An 8,386-nucleotide genomic window follows, 5' to 3' on the forward strand; every position below is an offset into this window, starting at 1 on the left:
TCCCCTGAGGGGATTAAAAAAGTATACTCTTCTTCTAAATGTTTAATACGTGTTAGACTAAAAACTAGATAAAAAAGTTTAGACAGACAAAACAAAGTCTGTAAGTGATAAGTACATAATGCCTATAAACCACTGCCAATCAATAGCCTGTTTAGATAGGTTTTAAGTTTGTGTTTGGAGATTCACAGGCAGACTGTTCCAACCATTTGGAGCACGACAGCTAAAAGCTGCCTCACCAGGTTTTAGTCCTCTTAGTGTTGTTCTGCCTATGTTTCCTGTTTTTGGAAAGCCACTTTGTATTTTGGATAATGCCTCTTTTGGATACTATGAATGTAAATCCAAAAAGGACTTAGTGCAGAAACTAGAAACTGGATTCACAAAAATATAAAGTGAGTGTTAAATAAGTTAAAAATTTTACTCATGGCAGAAAGTTAATACAGTACGCCCAACAGTAGAGTTAGTATGTTATATTGTCCCTTTTTTTTTTAGAAAGGAGAATTTTTTTTAGAATGATTTATGAGTAGTTTTAATGTATGGTATAGGCATAAGATGGGGGGCCCGTTCTACTTAGTAAAATCACCTTTGAATGTTCTATGAAAAAAACTGTAAACAGTACATTTTATATTTCAACAAAAATAGAAATCAGTGAAAATATATAAACCAAAGAGAAGAACATAAAAACCTGGAAGGAGGTTCCTCTGCTCCTCGTCACTGATGAGTGAAGTCAAAGTAGGTTTATTTTGGTAATCTATACCGTCAAAAGTTGGAGCCACACCAGTGATGGTTATTAATAGCTCCACAGGCTCTGACCACAGTGCACCCAGCCCAGGCTGCCCTGTACTCACTGAATTCATCATGTAATTTAACATCCAGAGACTCTGAAAACACTTCAAAAGCAGAGAAACTGAGCTGAGGGTTACAGTAATGTAGGAGTGCACGCTGAAACCGTACAATCAGGAGTTCAGTTTAACTGCTTAAAGACACAGAGAGAGACCAGCGTGCAGACAACACACTGGCCTCTGTTAATTCTGTCTGTCAGAAGGAACACTGCTTCATGCTAAATGAGCCTTCACAACTTCAACCTCTGAGTCCAGAGTCTTTCTTCATTTCTTTTTGCTAATGTGGTGCTTTGGTGTAAAATCTGATACCAGCCAGTCTGTGTTGTCTACAGAATTGGAAGACGTACTCAGATCTTTCAATTAAACAAAAGTAGCAATAAAAAAGTGTACAAATACTCTGTAAGAAGTAAAAGGCCTCTAATCAAAATGAAGTAAAAGGACAGTATTAGTATTGGCTTCAAAATATTCTTTAAGTAAAGGTGGTAAAGGTGGAGCTCATTTCAACTATGTAATATAATGCTGGGTCGTTTGTAAATTTACTGCAATTATCAGTAAGTATTAAGTTACAAAAATACTTCATAATCTATTTGTTAGTTATATTTTGTATTATTAATCTAAATCTGCATAGTAACTAATGTCAGATATATGTGGTGGATTAAAAAGTACATTTTTTACCTCTGAGATGTCTTTATACTTCTCTAATAATGTGACAGAAACTGGAAATACTCAAGTAAAATGCAAGTACCTCAAAACTGGACTTAAGTGTGTTTGAATAAATGTAGTTAGTTACTTTCCAACACTGTGCATCTCTTGTCCTCCCCACCAGCCACAAAAGAAAACAGAAAAATATACACAATAGTGCTTCTAAATTAATACTCACTATATGGCAAACACACTATGCCGATGACATCCAGCTCTACATTTCCACTACATCCATCACCACTGAAGCTCACTCCACTCTGACCACCTGCCTCAACATCATCAAGTCCTGGATGCAAGTCAGCTTCCTCAAACTGAACTGTGAAAAAACCTGACATGACCATCATCCCGTCCCAAATCCCTCACCAAAACCACTTACAACTTCTGCCTCACCATTTTTAATTTCACTCTGCATTCCTCACCACACATCCGCAACCTCAGAGTTATTTTTGACAACAACCTCTCCTTCGAAAAACATGTCAGTCAAATCACCAGTACTGCCAAGCTCATCTCCACACATCACTGTCCCCCTCTGCTGCTGAAACTCTGATCCATACCTTCATCACATCCAGAATTGAAACTCCAATGCATCCAGAATTCTGCTGCCCGTCTGCTCAACCATTCCTGCTCCCGTGATCACATCACCCCTGTCCTTCAGAACCTCCACTGGCTCCCTGTCCCACAAAGCATCCAATTCAAAGTTCTTCTCATCCCTCATAAAGCCCTCCATGACCAGGCTCCCTCCTACCTCACTGACCTACTCCACTGCCACACTCCCGCAGCCTCCAGTCCTCTGATGCCAACCTACACCACTCAGGACCAAGCACTGGACCTGGGGTGACAGTGCCTTCTCCATGGCCGCCCCCTCCCTCCGGAGCTCTCTTCCCAAACACATTTGAGGCTGCACTGACCTCTCCCAGTTCAAATCACTCATCAAAACACATCTTTTAAAAACAGCTTTTAATGTGTGAATGATACTGTGTGAATCTTATTGTATTCTATTTTATGGTCATTTTAAACACATACAAAGTGTCTTTGAGTACCTTGAAAAGCGCTCTATAGATAAAATGTATTATTATTATTATTATTATTATTAGGGACCGAGCCTAGAGGCAGAGGACTGCTCACAGAGCAGTCCTCGCCTGTTTTTGGTGCGTTTATTCTTTCTTTCTTTCTTTCTTTCTCCCGCCGCCTCTTTGAACGGGAATTTGACCCCCTAAACATGCTCAAAAACTCACCAAAATTGGCACGCACATCAGAACCGGTGAAAAATTTTAGAAAATCATGAAATTAACCCCTAAAGTGCCAAAATGGGATCTCTAGCACCACCTAGGCACACAAAAATGGCCGCTACGGCCTGTAGGAACGTTGTAGAAACATGAAACCAAAACTGCCGTGTTCGTCTAAAAATCATGCGCTGACACCCCTGACCTAAATCCAACAGGAAGTGAGCTATTTGCCCTGTCAAAGTAAGATTTTGCCTTAAAACTGCCTTTCCTAAAAAATCTTCTTGTCATACACCATTTATCCTATCGGCTTCAAACTTGCACAGATGACAGATCAAGTCCTTCTAATCACATCTTATTTATAACTTTTTCATTACTCGATTAGTTTGGATTTTATGGCCTCCTAAAGGTGAGATGTCAGAAAAATGTCCTGACGATCTTCAAAAGCTGTTCCATAGGAAATGAATGGCAGCAGGGGGGAGAAAGAGACCAATCTTTGGGCTTTTTCTAGCCTTTACAGCGTCTCCATACTTTGTGCTACAGACTCCATTCCAACTCTCAAATGTTGCCACAGGTCTCATCTATTCACTCATGTTTTCATCTTTTTCATATCTTTTACCGTTTTTAATCTGTGCCTCTCAAAGTACCATGAGCAAAAGTGGAGAAATTGTCAGTTTATAATGGGTGTGTATTGCACGGAATGCTGTGAGCTAGAGTCGAGAGGCTCTAAAAATCGTCTAAAACTTTTGTCTTTAACTCGCTGCCATGGCCACAATTTTCACTGTACAGACACAATTTATACCACAAAACGTAGGAAAATTTGTCCTGCTCACAGATATGTTGACATGGAATCTCTCACACGTACACATTTTTGCTGAGTGGCTCCAAAGTGAAGGGAGCGCCGATTTTTTTCTCATTCACTCCCATGTAAACTCAGAGGAGAAATTTCTGGAAACAGCTGGGGTGCAACACATTTTAAACTCACTCCGGTGACCACATTTTTGACTCTAGAAATATAAAACACGACACGTGCGTTCACGAGACGTGGCTGTCTCTCACCATCACTTTATTTTCTTGATTGGACCAATGGTTTGGGTATGGGAAGAACTTGTTCGAGGAGTTAAAACCCATATTAAACAGCCTTTGCTGATCTGCTCTCTCATGAGCTCTGTGTGTACCTCAGGTGCAGGCAAGTCATTAATCGCCATGACAACGGCTGCACACACAGACACAGCCACAGGGCTCTCTCTGTCTGTGTGTCTCACAATCTTTAAAGGACAGATTACAGCAGCAGAATCTTCATTTGAAACAGCAAATACACATTATTAACCCCTAAAGTGCCAAAATGGGCTCTCTAGCGCCACCTAGGTGCACTAAAATGGCCACTGTGGCCCGTAGGAATGTCATAGAAATATCAAACCAAAACTGCCGTGTTCGACATACAAATCACGCGCTGACACCCATGACCTAATTCCAACTGGAAGTGAGCTATTTGACCTTTCAAAGTAAGATTTCGCCTCAAACATGCTCTTAAAAAAAACATCTCCTCCTACACCGTTTATTGTATCAGCTTTAAAGACACACACATGCCACCTGCTAAACAGATCTTCTGTATAACTTTATCAACGGTTTGGGAATGGGAAGAACTTGTTCGAGGAGTTAAATCTCCACTAAAACAGGTCTCTTCTCTGTGTTCTGTCTCTGTCTGTCTCTGCTCTTCTGCCAGGTGCACATGGCAACCGCTGTCACACACAAACTCACAGAAACATGACTTGTGTGCATGTCTACATCTTACATGCAGACATGACAGGGCCACATTCTCCATTTTAACCCTTTAGGTGCCAGAGTTTATTGAGGATAATATTCCATTTTCATTTCAACATTTCAAAAGACTGTGGCTTGAAAGTGGTTACAGATAGAGGCATACTGTAAATGAGAAACTATTCATCATGACCCAAAGTGTGTCATGGGAGTAAATTAACTCATCTAATTTGCATATTGTGACGTCACTAGGCGGCGCCATATTGGATTTCATAAATCTCAGTAAAACAACATTTTGAACATATTTACACAGTAGATTTATTTTGTTTTGTGCTGTGTTTGTCATCTCATCCTCAAAATAAAGGAAGACAAATCTGATGGGAAGAAATTCGCTCATCTAATTTGCATATTGTGACATCACTTCTACATACCTGCAGCTACAGAAAGCATTCAAACATCAAAACGTTCAGCTCTGTAAGGATTTTCTGATGTTTGTGGCAATATGTTTGATATTTCTAAATAATTCACAGTGACGACATAAGCTGGGGGCCGAAACGGGTGCGAGTGCGAGGTCCCGCCCAACGCTGCTTGCAGCTTTAATTATTATTATTATTACAATTAACCAGCTGAAACTTCTCCTGGCTAGAATTCTCTTAATGTTCATTGTTCAAGAAGTTTTTACCATGACTCGAATTATCCTCACAGGTCTCTTCCTCTCCAAAATAAACCTACCGGGTGATTAAAACTGATAAAAACACTGAATAAAGCAGTTTTGTGTTACAAATCAGTGTTTTGTTTTGTGATGGTGGCCGATGCAAAAATGTGAAAGACACTATGTAGTCAGTGTTTGGTTTGTTCATTCTAGGCTACTGTAGAAACATGGCGGTGCAACATGGCGATCTCTGTAGACGAGGACCTGCTCCCTGTGTAGATATAAAAGACGCATTCTTAGGTCATGAAAATACGAGGATTCTTATTTTCAGGCGATTATACACTAAAGAAGACGTAGTTATTATATTTCATTTCTGCCAGTATATCTCCCTAAATACTACACACTGGTCCTTTAATTTAGCAGCTCTATCCCAGATTTCCTGAATACTTCAAAGAAGAGTTCAACATTTTGGGAAATACTGATTTGCCTTCTTGTTCAAATTTTTAAGCGTGTTATAATGACAGAAAACCAAATTGGACATCAAAAAAATGCATTAAAAAATCTGAAATGTGCGATAAAGAGAGAAACACTGAGATACTGCATGTGTGTCCTTTGAGATTTTCTCTTCATGTTTGTGTTTTTTTGTGCCTCTACAGACCAGGACTGAACAGTGAGTGGCAGGTGAGCAGTTAGGTAAAAGGTTAGTGTAAGGTCACAGTGTCCTGGCCAGTTAAAGAGCTTAGCTTTGAGGCCATGCCCTCTCATCAGTCACCTGACTTGGCAACATAACAGAGAGGCCAGTGTGGATCCTGTCGAAGAGATTATAAAACCAGCAACATGTAGTCAGTCTGTACTGTTTCACACTCTCATGACATTATTCTGAGCTGTAAAACCAACAGGAGGTGCAGCCTGTTTGCTCAAAGGCATCTCGTTACAAAGACTAGATATTTAGGCAGCTTGGTCATGCCTTTAGGAGGCAGCCAGTTCCCAAATTCAAATTCAAAAATCTGAGTTCCTCATGTCTTCAGATTGGAGCTGTTATTATCTAGATTATGTCATCTTAACACTGAAAGGATTTCAGCTACACACCTGTTAAGATTGGTGACTGTATCTTGGACGATTGTTGACAAAGTCAGTCCATGGACACACAGACATATAAACACCTCAGGGTTACTACACATATTTACCTCTGACTTTTAAAAACTTTTCAGTAACTTTTCCATATTTTACTGCTAGCATTGCTAATTTTACTCACTCATTTGACACTCCTGCTCCCAACTAGCTGCATATGCCCACTGGTAATATACAATATATGATCACTTCGCAAAAAGTCAAGCAGTGCCCCTTTTGGGGGGAAAGAAAACCAAAGATCGTATGAATGTCGATGCAATTTGTCATGTGTTTGCACTATAATTTTGATGACTTTGTATGTGTTTATTTCTAGTGAAAAGGTTTGTTTGTTGGACTTAATAATTATTCTATGACCTTGCCTGAACCTGAGCTTACATAACACCTTAAAAAAAGGATGATCGCTGTCATGTCCCTTCAGTTTTCCCCCATCCAAGTCTATCAGTCCCAACACACTGGCCGTAGTTTTCATGTATAGATGTTCGGATCACAACACCTGGTGATTCAATATAATATGTATTTTTGATTGAATCACCTGGTAATGTTTGTCTAAGTGTTGCCAGTAAATAACCAACAAGTTCATAGCAAACTGATTTAAGCTGAGATTTAGTTGATTTAGAGACGACAGGCAGATGCTGCTGAACAGTATGACTGTAATGTTACAGCAGCAGCCCCCCAGCTTGAGCTAACTTGCTAGCATCATTTAGACATTTATCACACTGACAGTGAATATTTATGTGTTTTATGTGCCTCGGATATCAGTGTAAAAGTCTTGGTTAACTGCTACACAACAGCTTTTTAACATTTTCCTGTGTTTCTCCTGATGCAACAGTGCGTTTCTTTTCCACATAAGGGGGCACAGCCTTGGCGATTACACAATGCTGGTCTGGTCTATGTGTATCATGTGACACCAGTTATGTTTCAACAGCTATTCAACGCAGCAATAGATTTCAAATGTTCTGGGATTTGTATGTATTTTAAATAATATTTAAAACAACATAAATTCAAAACTTGTCCAAAACATTACATGTGCTGTAATTGGCCTAAATAAACTATTTTAAATGGCTGTATTTGGGTATTAGATTTGAGATGGTCACTTTTTAATTTGGGTTTTAATGATAAAAATTAGGATGGTGGATGCAGAGAACAGACCAACAAAATTAAAATCTCTTTGTCAGTTATCATAAAAACAATAATCCCCTCTGTAAGTGAGACAGTCAGAGGGTCCTGGGCCAGGTTAGAAAAGGTCAGGAGGGTCTAGATGTTCTATTGTAGGAGTCTTCAGCTAAAGCTGCTGAGATAATCACAGCTGAACGGTTGAACCTTATTCATGTGTCGGTCAAACTGCAGTATTAGGTAATGATAATCGGATGATCCAACATGTATCCGTTCTCTGACACCATTATCAGTTATGGCCGGCTTGTCTGTCCACCACAGACTTACTTTAAATCATGCTAGCGCCACAGCGCTGGGGACGCCGGTTCGTGGGCCAGTCCACCACTTTGGTCCAGATCTCAACAACTGGTGGACTGATGGACTGGTGAGGACTTTGGCACAGACATTCATGGTCCCCAGAGGATGAATCCTTAAGACTTTGTTGATCGTCTGACTTTTCCTGTGGCGCCACCATGAGGTTGACATCTGGTGTTTCAAGTAAAACATCTCAACAACTGGATGGGCTGACGTGAATTTTGATGCACACATTCAGGTCCCTCTCAGGATAAATTACTATTGCTGACTGTGATCTAATTTCCTCTAGCGACACCATCAGGTCAAAATTTAAATCAAGTAACCAAGCTTTATAACCAAATACTTGTAAAACTAATGACATTCCCATCAGCCTTGGCTGTGCTTTGTGTTTAGTGCTACTTAAACATTAGCATTCTAACACACTAAACTAAGATAGTGATCATGGTAAACATCGTGTTAGCACTGACATTGTGAACTGTTAGCATAGGGATGTTAGCATTTAGCTCAAAACACCAATAAAGATGCAGTTTGACTGAGTGATTTCTGGGAAATTGAGTGCAGAACGAGCACTGACAACATACATGGTGACAAAATCAAAAAACAAAAGCTGA

Source organism: Epinephelus lanceolatus, chromosome 20 (assembly GCF_041903045.1).
Source record: "Epinephelus lanceolatus isolate andai-2023 chromosome 20, ASM4190304v1, whole genome shotgun sequence".
Taxonomy (NCBI): domain Eukaryota; kingdom Metazoa; phylum Chordata; class Actinopteri; order Perciformes; family Serranidae; genus Epinephelus; species Epinephelus lanceolatus.